Source organism: Somniosus microcephalus, unplaced genomic scaffold (genome assembly GCF_052327205.1).
Source record: "Somniosus microcephalus isolate GS21.2 unplaced genomic scaffold, FLI_Smic_1.0 unresolved_chr1, whole genome shotgun sequence".
Lineage (NCBI taxonomy): Eukaryota > Metazoa > Chordata > Chondrichthyes > Squaliformes > Somniosidae > Somniosus > Somniosus microcephalus.
This window is the reverse complement of record NW_028225179.1, coordinates 63,541,515-63,554,463: the sequence shown is the minus strand read 5'-3', so window position 1 is coordinate 63,554,463 and position 12,949 is coordinate 63,541,515. Positions and strand designations below refer to the sequence as shown.

The window sequence follows — 12,949 nt, the reverse complement described above, 5'->3', positions numbered from 1 at the left end:
AATCAAAACTTAATAACGACTAATAACATAACAATACTTAATTCCTTATAACCCAAACCAAAACGCAAAAGGAAACACGGATGTTCAAAAATAAACCAAAAAAACCCCAAAAAATCTTAAAATGGATGGACTCTTAATCTTATATTAGCAGCTTAAAGTGGGGTGTCTTCTTCCCCCATTCGCACATAGCGTTCTTTCCATTCGCCCGCGTTCTCGTGCCTCTGGAGGCGTTTGCCTCTCTTGCAGTGCACGAAAAGCAAGAATATCACAATTAAAGCTTGACATACTACTAGGATATGGGATGCTATTCTAATCCAGGCTGGGATTTCTATGTTGGTGAACAGGTCCCACCATGGTGGGATGGTTATGTCCAATATGTCTTTTCCTATCTCTAAAGTCTTCTGCTCCAGTGTGTAGAAGTGTTTCTGTGAGACTATGATGGCTTTTAAAATCTTTGTGAGGTGTTCGGGAAGAGGGGGAATGACATAACCAAAATGTGCGACAAATCGTTGCAAGTCTGTGAAATTCTCTTTGATAGTGATGTGAACGGTGGAGGGCGCAGGAATGGGGACAATTCGTTGTTGTGCCACTTGAACCTCGGCCCTGGGTTTGAAACAGAAACTGCTATCCCCGATCGAACACCACTCGTGTTGTCCGTAGCGGTACTGAGGCGCTGCAGTGGTGACGCAGTATGTCCCACCCCCGATATATGCTACCTGCGGGGGCACATGGTCCTCTGCCATTGCCTCCATGGTGCAATTTACCGGCTTCGCGCTAGCAGTTCTGAACCCGCACTGTGGTTTCAAAAAGACATTCAAGTGCTGGGGACACAGGATGATGTGTGCTCCCCGGCTCCGACATCCCGAGAGGTCGGTGCCTGTCATCGTACGCTCCCATCTGATGACGTAAGGCGGGACCACTGCGTAACGAATGTGTGCGCCCCCCTGAATGACTCCAATGTTCTCTACTCTGTATACCGGGGCGGGTTTTGCTGCGGGACCCAACACCGGCATTCTTACTACTATTCCCATGATAGTGTGATTCGAATGTCCGCAGTCCACTGGGACTGGGTATGCTTCTGCGGCTAGCCTGAGCTGGCACGGGCTTAATGCATTCTCAAAAGGGTGGAGCGCTTGCAAGTGCTTGTTGCTGATCCAGGACGGGAACAAACCCTGTTTTAAATCCTCAAGATTACTGCGGCCCTCGCCCAGTAACCACGCCCCGTACAGCACACAGGCCTCGTTTTGCGCAGCTTGATCGGATGCATTCCGATCCTCCTTAATGAGCGCATTTACCGTTCTCGCGTGTTTCTCCAGCTCAGCAATTATATCCTTAAAGTGTAGTGTCATGGCCTGGTCCTCATGCAACTCAGAACCCACTACCTTGTTTTCGTCTGTCAGTATGCTCCTTAACTGGGCCTTTAAACCGTTGATCTGTGTCTGCAGCTCCACGTTGTCTAGAGCGTTGACAACAGATGTCCCGGTATTAAAAGCAGTGAATATATCATTTACGGTACCCCTTCTTTGCCTCCCGACTCGATCCAAAACTTCTGGCGGTGTGGTGTATAATTTGTCTTTGTCGATGTCGGCAAAGTCAAATTCGTAAAATTGTCTAAACATACGGGTTAACAGGACCTGGTATAATTGTTCCGTTTCTTTGGGACACCACTCCGGCAGTCGTACCTCAGTGAGATTTAAAATCACTGAGGCCACCGCGTAGTGTACCCCTTGGTACAGCGCCTGACCGGTGGGTACCAATACTAAACCGTTCCCGGGTCCCTTGGTGGTGGTTGGGCACCCTCCTTTCTGGGCTAGTGCTACCGGAAGCGTGGGCAGGGGCTTGCGTGGGCGGGTGATGAGTTCAGTGGCGTTTACCGGAATAGGGGAGTATGGGGCTCCGCACGCTCGAGTGCTAACATCCCATCTCATTCCCTTCCCTTCATCCTGCCACTGCCTCTGGAAGAAGATGGATACGCCCTTGGGGCAGACGTGTCTCGAACCCCACATACAGACATATATTCCTTCATCTGGTTCCCACCATTTGTCCCAACACACACGTAATTGTCCGTGAGTCCCCGTAATAGTCCGATGGGTATTATTACCCAGTCGTTCCCACTCGACCGTAGAGTTTCTCATGTCCTTTCCCAGCTTTCGTAGCCACCACCATCGCCTTGGTGGTACGTCCCCATTGCACACCAGGCAAATCCTCTTTCGCACGGTAACGCTGACTCTGGGTGCAAGGATCCTCACTCGAGGGCACGTTAATGAAGTCTCTTGGTAGGCAAAACCGAAATTGCTGGAATATTCCGTGGAATTCGTTCCCAGCCAACCTGGCCATCTCCCTTGGTGGAAGTAGGTGGCGGTTTCCTCAACCTCTCGCTCCCCCGTCCCATCCGTTGCGATGGGGGCCTTCTGTAACCAACAAAATGATGTAGCCGGGCTCCCAATAGGTGCTGGCCTAATTAACTGGACGCGCAGGTTCTTGGACCCCGCTCCCAAACAAAACACACATATCGGGCAGACTTCAAAATTGTACTTTTAACACCATATACTTTACATTCCTTAAACTATCACCGTAATTTCCTAACTTAACTTATGTACAGCGCCGCCCTCCGTGGGGCGGCTATACTAATCCCTGTGAGATCTGTCGTGTGCTGCACCCTGCGGTGGGGCTGCATTGATCTTTGGCTTTGATCCCCCGCAGCCTGTCGCTGCTGAACGGGGATCATGTCTTCCTGGGGCTGCTTTAAACCGTGGTTGGGAAGGATGGGGAGAATCTGGCCAAAATTTTCTGGGCTGGGACGCTCGAGCCGACTTACGAGGGGCTGCTTTGGGTCGGGCTCCCGGGGCCGATGGACCGGGGGTTGGGACTGTTACCGTCACAGCCTGTGGTTCCTCCACAGCTGCCGGCTCCAGCTCCCCTCCCTCAGGCTCCGCCCCCCCGGGGTCGGGATCTGTGGCTTCTGACTCCATCTCACCTGTCCCTACAGGTGACGAGTCTCTGCCCCCACTCCCTACCTCCCCCAAGCTTGAGTCGAGGGCGGGACCGCCGTCCTCTGACTCTTCCTCCTCCGTGATTGGGTTCAAAGGCGAGGTTGAGTTGTTCGGGCTCTCCCCTGCCTAAATCCCATTCAAAAGATGAGACCTCCCACTCCAATGGGATGGCCTCTCCCTTCACGCAGGCTACTGCTCCAGCCTGTGTGGTCTGTGACCCTGTTACAGGCTGAGGATCTTTGTTCTCAGACCTGGTCCCCTTTGGTGGCCCTTGTGCACCCGGTTTAAACAGTTTACACTGGTTGATGTGAAACCATTTGGTACGTCGGGGCGTCTTCACTGCATAAACCATGGGGCTGGCCTTGTCCACAATGCTGTAAGGCCCCATGTACAGTGGTTCAAAACTCCCTACCCTGGCGTAGTTTCGGACCATGACCTGGTCTCCGACGACCCACTCTTGTGGTTTCCGAGGTTCCAACAACAGTTTGTTTCCCTGGTGCTGTCTTCCCATGTTCCCAGCCGCCTGCCCATAAATCTGTCTCAGGCGCTCCAAGAGGGTTTGGGCGAATTTGTCCCGTTTCACCTCTCGGAGCTGGCCCTCAGTGAGCACCGGGGCTAGTACATGGGTGGGTGTTCGCATGATCCTTCCAGTCATTAGCTCGTGCGGGGAATACCCCGTGCTTTTGGACTGGCTGGCTCGGATCCCCATGAGGACTAAAGGCAGGACCTCCGCCCATTTCTGGGGCGAGCCCATTGTCTCTTTCCTCAGCTTTTCCTTGAGGGTCCGATTCATACGCTCAACAATCCCAGATGACTGGGGATTGTATGCTACGTGCCACTTTCCCTCAATGCCCAAGAGCATGAGGGCGTTCTGCATTACTTGACCGGTGAACTGACTCCCTTGGTCGGACTCTACAAAACGGGGAAGTCCCCACCGTGAGAACACTTCCCGAATCAAGATCTTAGCAGTACCCAGTGCCGTAGCTGTTCTGCACGGGAAGGCTTCTACCCATTTGGTGAACACATCTACCAGGACAAGGCAGTACTTATAGCCTCCCTGGGCGGCGGGCAGGGGCCCTATGTAGTCGACCTGAATCGACTGCCATGGTCCCTCTACCCTCCTAATGTGCCCCATGGGCACCTTCCTTTTGTGGGGGTCTGGGTTGTTAGCAGCACACACAAGACAGCTTGTGCAGAACTCGCGTACATCGTCCCGAAGTCCCGGCCACCATCCCGCCTGCTCTACCCGTTGCCAGGTGACCTCAGGCCCGGGGTGTCCCGCTCCCGGACCCTCGTGGGCCAGTTGCAGGAATTCCCTCCGGTGCTGCTGCGGCACAACCCACTGCTCCCCTCGGAACAGCATACCTTCCTTGACTGTGAGGGCTGCCGTACTGTACGGACCCTCTACCTGTTTGCCTTCTGTGATGGCTTTTAGGACTGCTTTTAGGGCGGGATCCAGGCTTTGGACGGTCTTTAGGTCTGGGGGCGGTGTCACCCCTGTGTTCACTGGAATTCCCTCCCTGCCTTGGATCGCTGCCACGGGTCCGGGTTCATAGGGGTCCCAGAGAATGCCGTTGCGGGCACCCTCCCTGGCTAGCGCGTCCGCCTGCTGGTTGCCCTGACTGCGGGGTTCTATGGTGGAGTGAGCCTTCACCTTATGGATGAACACCTCCCCTTTCTCCCCCACAGCTGCTAGGATCTTTTCCAGCAAGGGCTTAACTGTTAAAGGCCGCCCGTCCGCGGAGGTATATCCGCGGCTGGACCAGATGGCGAGGTACTCTGTACACGAATTGCACGTGAACATGCTGTCTGAGCAAATCGTGTATGGGGTTGGGAAGATCTCGGGGTGGGTAACCACGTATGCCACCGCGGATAGTTCAGCCTGCTGCGCGCTCATACTGCTGGGGAGCTTAATTGCCAGGGCAATGTTTGCCGCAGGGTCATAAACTCCACCCCCTGTGAGTCGCTTGCCGTCTGATACCGTGCTAGAACCGTCTACGTAGTTCTCGCGGCCTGTGGGATGTATCCCGGCCCGTAAACCTATGTTAACTTCCCATACCCCTTCTACGGAACATTGATGGGCTGTCCCGGGATATGCCATATTGGCTGCGAGCCTTGGCGCGCAGAGGCCTTTGACCTTGAGATCCATCTGGGAAAGGAGGAGGGTCCAGCGCGCGATCCGAGCGCTGCTTACGGTCCCATCCTTAATCCTTCCATCCAGAAGCATCTTTGTGGGGGTGTGATGGGTGAGGAGCGTGATGGGAGAGGTCCCTGTGAAGATCACTGATCTGTTCACAGCCCAATGCGTGGCCAGGAGATGCCGTTCGCAATTGGAGAAACTCCTCTCCACATCCGTGAGCACCCTGGAGGAATAAACTACTGGTCTTAGCTTGCCGTGCCGCTCCTGGAGCAGCACTGTGCTCAGGCTGTCCCCACTAGCGGCTACCTCCAGGAAGAACTCCTCTCCCCCATCTATGGCCCCTAGGGCTGGCGCGGTCTGCAGATCTCTTTTCAACTTCTCGAATGCTGCCTGGCACACCTCATCCCAAGGCCACTCGACGCCCTTGTGTAAGAGTCGGAGTAACGGGGCCGCTGTGGCAGCATAGTCCTCAATGAAATCTCTGCAGTACCCGGTCAATCCCAAAAAGGACCTTACACCCGTTACTGTGTTGGGAATCGGCAGATCTTGTATAGATTCCCGTCTGGCCTTATCTATGGCTCTTTCCCCAGCGCGGATGGCCAGACCCAGGAATTTAACTTCCTGCTGGCCGATCTGGGCTTTCTTTGGGTTCAGTTTGAAACCCTTCCTTTCTAACAGTTCCAACAACTCGGCTAATAGTGGGCCGTGCTCTTCCCTTGTGTCTGTGAACAGGAGTAAGTCGTCCACATACTGCACTATCTGGTTGGGCTGGCTAAACTCTTTCAAACTCCCCGCCATGCACTGATGGAAAATGCTGGGGCTGTTGTGAAAACCCTGTGGTAAGCAGTTCCAAGTGTACTGTTGCCCTTTGAAAGGAAAGGCAAACTTGTACTGGTCCTCCCGCCGCAGCGGGATGGACCAAAAACCGTTCGAGATGTCCAGCACCGTGAACGTGGTCGCCGATGCTGGAATACTCCCTATTAAGTCTGCAACTGCTGCTACCGTGGGCGCGCAGGCTGGGATATTACTATTGAGGACTCTGTAGTCCACCGTGGCCCTCCATGAATTGTCCGGTTTCTTTACCGGCCATAATGGGGAGTTCACGTGGGTGGCTATCGTTCTCAACACGCCCTGCTGCACCAATGAAGATATTGCTGTCTCCATGTCGGGTTCTGCCTCCTTGGGGAAATTATACTGCTTTTGGGGTCGGATCATGGGGTCCCCGTCTACGCTGACTTCGAACCCAGTGACTCTCCCACAATCGTGCTTGTGGGTGGCAAACGCGGTCAGATTCTCTGACACACTCGCCTGCAAGTCCGTTGGGACGCTCGCTACCATGAGCTCGAGATCGTAACCTCCTGACGGCTTCATAATGCACAGGGCCCCCTTTTCTTCCTTCCCCGGGATCACGACTACCTTACCTAAACCGCCCTCGGCTCCCCAGAGACAGTGATTTCTCAGGTCCACGAGGATCCCGTGTTCCACCAAGAAATCAGCCCCGAGGATGCCTTTTCCACCCCCCTCTTTCCACTTCAATAGGATGCACGTCCATGTGGTGTGGAGTGCTCCCAACTGGATGGAGAGTGGGCGGGAGTACGCGCCAGCCTGTTCTCTGCCTGTGAAACCCGCTACTAAATATAAAGCCTGGGCGGACAGAGGTGAGGCAAAAGGTTTATCCGTGTGGATCACGGTACACGAAGCTCCCGTATCCAACAGGTAACTACCCCTTTGTCTTTCCACCTCCATCTCCACCACAGGTCTTCTCCAAGCGTCATAGCGGAGCGGACACAAGTAGACGGGCTGCGCGGGCGTCAGTCATTTAGGTGTTTCGGCTGGGGTCTCGGGGGCGATAGGGCTGTTAGCAACCGCTACCTTCCCCTGCCAGGTCATCAGAGACCGCATAGTCTCCAAGACTGCCTCGACCGCAGCGGGATCCACAACCGCACCACCCCCCGTGGTTGGGGCAGGGGCTACGGTTGGGTTCTGGACTGGTGTTGGGGCAGTGGCCTGCACTTTTGGTTGTGCTGGTGTAGGGTAAACGATTGGGCCGTTGGCGACTCGGGCTTGGGCTTCATCTTGGGCTGCGGCGAACGCTCTCTCTCTCTTATCCTTCCATGGATTCCTACAGTCCTTGCGCCAATGACCCTCCTTCCCACACCCGTAACAACTGCTATTTGCTTGGGGATGGCGATTTCCCTCCTGACGCCATTCCCTTTTTGCAGAGGCTGCGGGCCTCACCTCATGCACCTTTCCTTTTACAACAGGCGTTTTCTTGCCCTTGTTGTTCCTATAACTGATCGTGAGCTGATCTAGTACTACTTCCTCCGTGGAGCGGGCGTTACTGGGGTCAAACCATGCTTTGGCCTGCTCCCTCACTATCGGCAAGCAACCTGCTACCAGGCACCGAAGCCAATGAGCCCTCTGCTCATTATCCAACCCGGCCCAGCCTGGCCCGCCTGGGCAGCTGCGCCGATACACCGGCCACAACCTGTCGGCGAAAACCCGTGGGGGTTCTCCCTCTAGCTGCACCGTCTTTTCTAAACGGAGGAACGGAGTTCCGTCCCCCTCTCCCATAATCTCTAGGATCTCATCCCGTAGCAAATCATAGTCCCTGTGCCCTCTCTTGCTCTCGTCAGGGAGACATTGGAGGAGCGAGCTGTCCAGGGAGAACAGCAGCATTTTAGACTGTTCAACCCCGTCGCAGTCATTGACTGCTGCGGTCTGCTCCACGTCCCTGAAATGCACGGAGGGATCTCCTGACTCGGAGAGTTTCAGGATGTGACTTATCATCTCTCTTAGCTGTCGTGCGCTATGAGGCATTATGATCTGACTCTCAAGGGGTCCGTCATCGCCATTCGCTTCATTTGGACCGAGCCTCCGGTGTCTCGTTGGACACATCGGCGCCGGCCCTGACTCTACTATCTGGGGTTGCTCTACCTCAGAACTCTCTTCCTCTACCGTCTCCGTCTCCTGTCCCGGAGTCGAAGACTCCTCATAAGCAGGAGGCGCAGAGGGTTCGGGGGTTGGTTCCTGAACTACCTCTTGTGGGATCGGTCTCTTGGATTCCTTGGCTAGCAACAACTGGCTGGCCGGTGGATTTATGAGACACACCAACCCGTTTGCCTTCGCTAGGGCCTTTCTCAGGTCCTCTAGCTCCCGGCGGCAAGCGCTGTGATCGGTGCTCTCAGATCTATCCTCCATGGCCATCTTATATGCTGCCCTGGCTCCCAGGAGCTTTTCCTCTTGGGCATCTACTTGCTTAGCTAGACGGAAACACTTCTCTCTCAATCTACCTTCACTGGCCTTGGCCTCAACGACCTGACATTTTATATATTCTACTCGGGTTTCGTGGCAGCGAATTATGGAACGGCGTTCCCGATTCAGCGCGTCAAGCGATTCAATTAGTTTTTGGCCTCCCGCAACCTTTTCCTCTACGTCCTTAAGCAACCCGTTGATCTGGGCTGTCTGTGCTGCAACGACCTGGTCCAAAAGCTGGACTTGCTTCTTGTAGCACATCAGCCAGACCACCTTTTCTACAGATTTCTTATGATCTTTACCCGCTGTCCACTTGATGGCTGCGTCTAGCGGGCGCCTATCCCTTAATAGGTCAGATATCCATTGCTTAGTGAGGTTAACTTTCCCAAAAACATAATCGGCTATTCTTTCGTCCATCACATCTCGTTTATTCAGACCCTGATCGAACATAATACTTTCCTGCTGCCAAGGTCCTGCCGCGGTCGCCATTTCTGTAGGGGGTTTTTCTCTCTTGCCCGTTCTGGTCTCCTGCCAGGCTTCGAGCAATAATTACCCTTGAGTGGTTCGACCCACTCCCCCTACGGTTCTAGACCTTGGACTTAGATGCAGAGAACAGTAGTGCAGAGAAAGGACTCAATAGACCAGGTTGAATAGCACGAAATGGATGCTTTTATTTTTAAACAGTTTGAAGCATTACAAAGTACATGTCATAGGCACAGATTAAAGTAAGTACAATTATGCATAAATTTATGAACTTAACTTTATGGAAATGGGGAACACACGGCACATCGAAAAAGGGAAAACACATTACGATAACCCTTAACTCCCTCCCCTATACCTAAACTAAGTTTCGACCTGGGGAACCTGGGATCATGCTCAGCACTCTCGAAATCACGAAAAAGGGGGGGTTCGCAGCCTTTTTGGCACCGCTTCCCATCGTCACGTGGATTTGGAAGCTTCTGGCGCAGTCGATATTCTCTCTCTCTTGAAACGTCGGAGTAGACACAGCCTCGATGAGCGCTCGTCAAGGTTGAGATCCACGAAGTCGATTTGGGTTCATGGAGCAGACCCAGATGCAGGCTATGCACATGGGAGAATCTTGTGGCCTAGATCGCCAGTCCTCCAGAGGGTTTCTTCTCCGTCGGCCTGGGTCGTCGATGATCTCCCGACCCCAGTACCCGGGCCACCCTCGCCGTCTTCTCGTCGTGGCCGAGCCTTGTTTGGCTGAACACCGACCACGTTGTCTTTTCACTGAAGTCGTCCGTCTTTAAAAAGACGAAACGCCTTCATCGATTCCGCAACTACCGAAGTGGAAGAGGCGCCGATCCTGGCACCGTCCGTCCGTCCCTCGTTCCTCGTAGAAGAAGTTCTCGACAAAAATGGAAGTCTGAAGTCGCCCAAGAAGAAGCCGTAGCAGTGAAGAAGTAAAGAGGGCTCTCTTAGATGGACTTTCAATCCATAGTTATACTTTTTGGGACAGTCTTATCTCCCGCCAAATCATAGTCCTGTCTTTGTATTAATTTTGGCGGGCAGAAATCTCTGCAGGGGCGCTTTGTCTTGTAACGGAGCCGGTGATAACTTAAACTGGCCTTCCTGGCCGATAATGTCTTTTAATGTCCTTTGCATTGTCTCCGCGGCTTGGTTCGCATATTGATCGATCCGGAGATTTTCCTTGATGGCTGCTAAACGGTTTTTCCTTTGTACAATAAATGGGTATAAGTGTTTTTGCATTGTCTGCCCATATCTTGATGGGCCCCATCCTGTACTTATAATCCATTGAATATGTATGCTGTTTCTCTGAGTTTCGGTTCCCAGATACTGGCTTTCGCGGGCTTACTGTCTTCAATCCACAAGCCTGTCTGGCTTGCAGTAACAGAAATAAAATGGTTCAGAAACTGATCACGGGGCCTGGCGGCCATTTTGTATGCCCTTTTATCAAAGGTTTTTCTGTGCAAGCTTACTTTGGTCAATAAACAGTCTTATTTTATCCAGTTTTCTTGCGTGATTTTTGCTGAAAATTTTCGAATCTTACAGTATGAGCAGCTAGGGTTCAAAGTAAAAAACAGATCCTCAAGGGTAATAATCTCTGGATTATTACCTGAGCCATGAGCGAATTTGGCTAGGACAAATAAAATTAGAGAGGTAAATGCGTGGCTCAAAGACTGGTGTGGGAGAAATGGGTTTTGCTTCCTGAGACACTGGCGCCAGTACTGGGGCAGGAGGGAGCTGTTCTGTTGGGACGGGCTTCACTTGGCCAGTGCTGGGACTAGAGTCCTGGCGGATCATATAACTAGGGCTGTAGAGAGGGCTTTAAACCAACTCGTGGGGGGGAGGTTCCTAGAGAGCAAATAATAAAAATGACAACAGAGAAGGTCATAGACTTAGGTAGCAGTGGGGAAATTAAAAACCAGAACGTGTCAGGAAGGGGCAGAAGGTATGGAGTAAAAGGTAAAGTAATAAAAAGGGCAAAAGCAGGAACTAAGTGTCACAAAACATATTTGAAAGTTCTCTATCTGAATGCACGTAGCATTCGTAACAAAATAGACGAGTTAATGGCACAAATAACTACATATGGGTATGATCTTGTGGCCATTACAGAAACATGGCTGCAGGGTGACAATGCCTTGGAATTAAACATACCAGGTTATTTAACGATTAGGAAGGACAGGCAGGAAGGAAGGGGAGGTGGGGTGGCTATGTTAATAAAGGAAGGAATCACTGTAATACAGAGAAATGATATTGGGTCAAAAGATCAGGATAATGAAACAGTTTGGGTGGAGATAAGGAATAATAAGGGGAAAAAAACACTAGTGGGCGTAGTCTATCGGCCTCCGAACAGTTGCAACTCTGTTGGATGGAGTATCAATCAGGAAATAGTTGAGGCTTGTAATAAGGGAGCATCTATAATTATGGGGGATTTTAACTATCATATTAATTGGACAAATCAAATTGGGCAGGGCTGCCTTGAGGATGAGTTCATTGAGTGTATTAGGGATGGGTTTCTTGAGCAGTATGTAACTGAACCGACCAGGGGGCAAGCAACCTTAGATCTGGTCCTGTGTAACGAGACAGGATTAATTAAAGATGTCCTAGTAAAGGATCCCCTTGGAATGAGTGACCATAACATGGTTGAATTCCATATTCAATTAGAGGGTGAGAAGGTTGGATCTCGAACAAGCGTGCTAAGCTTGAATAAAGGAGACTATGAAGGTATGAGAGCGGAATTGAGTAGAGTGGATTGGGAAAATAGATTAAAGGGTAAGACGATACAGGATCAGTGGTGTACATTTAAGGAGTTATTTTACAACTTCCAAAAAATATATATTCCACTGAGAAGAAAAGGGTGTAAAAGAAAAGACAGCCATCCGTGGCTAAGTAAAGAAATTAAGGATAGTATTCGACTAAAAACAAGGGCATATAAGGTAGCCAAATCTAGTGGGAGGATAGAGGATTGGGAAAACTTTAAAAGACAGCAAAAAATAACAAAAAGATTGATTAAGAAAGGGAAGATAGATTATGAAAGTAAATTAGCCAAAAATATAAAAACAGATAATAAGAGTTTTTATAGTTATATAAAAAGAAAAAGGGTGGCTAAAGTAAATGTTGGTCCCTTAGAGGATGAGACAGGGAAATTAATGGTGGGAAATATGGAGATGGCAAAAACACTGAATGAATATTTTGTATCAGTCTTTACAGTAGAAGACACTAAGAATATCCCAACACTGGACAAAAAGGGGGTGTAGGGGGTTTCTCTTGCTCGTTCTGGTCTCCTGCCAGGCTTCGTGCAATAATTACCCTTGAGTGGTTCGACCAACTCTCCCCTACGGTTCTAGACCTTGGACTTAGATGCAGAGAACAGTAGTGCAGAGAAAGAACTCAATAGACCAGGTTGAATAGCACGAAATGGATGCTTTTATTTTTAAACAGTTTGAAGCATTACAAAATACATGTCATAGGCACAGATTAAAGTTACTACAATCATACACAAATTTATGAACTTAACTCTATGGAAATGGGGAACACACGGCACATCGTAAAAGGGGAAATACATTACGATTACCCTTTACTCCCTTCCCTATACTTAAACTAAGTTTTGATCTGGGGAACTTGGGATCATGCTCACCACTCTTGAAATCGCGAAAAAGGGGGTTCCCAGCCTTTTGGCACCGCTTTCCGTCGTCACGTGGATTTGGAAGCTTCTGGCGCAGTCGATAGTCTCTCTCCCTCGAGGCGGTGGGGTAGGCACAGCCTCGATGAGCGCTCGTCAAGGTTGAGATCCACTATTTGGGTTCATGGAGCAGACCTTAGATGCAGGCTGCTGAAGAAGTGCATGCACATGGAAGAATCTTTCCGGCCTGGATTGCCGGTTCTCCAGAGGGTTTCTTCTCCGTCGGCCTGGGTCGTCGATGATCTCCCGACCCCAGTACCCGGGCCACCCTCGTCGTCTTCTCGTCGTGGCCGAGCCTTGTTTGGCTGAACACCGACCGCGTTGTCTTTTCACCGAAGCCGTCCGTCTTTAAAAAGACGAAAATGTCTTCATCGATTCCGCATCTACAGAAGT

At 51.2% G+C, this 12,949-nt stretch overlaps 1 protein-coding gene across 4 annotated transcripts in view; it reads left to right on the top strand.

Moving 5' to 3' along the window:
- LOC147095435 (RING finger protein 112-like) overlaps positions 1–12,949 on the top strand; it is a 478,940-nt gene that overhangs the window by 315,504 nt on the left and 150,487 nt on the right. The gene's annotated exons all lie outside the window — the stretch shown is intronic.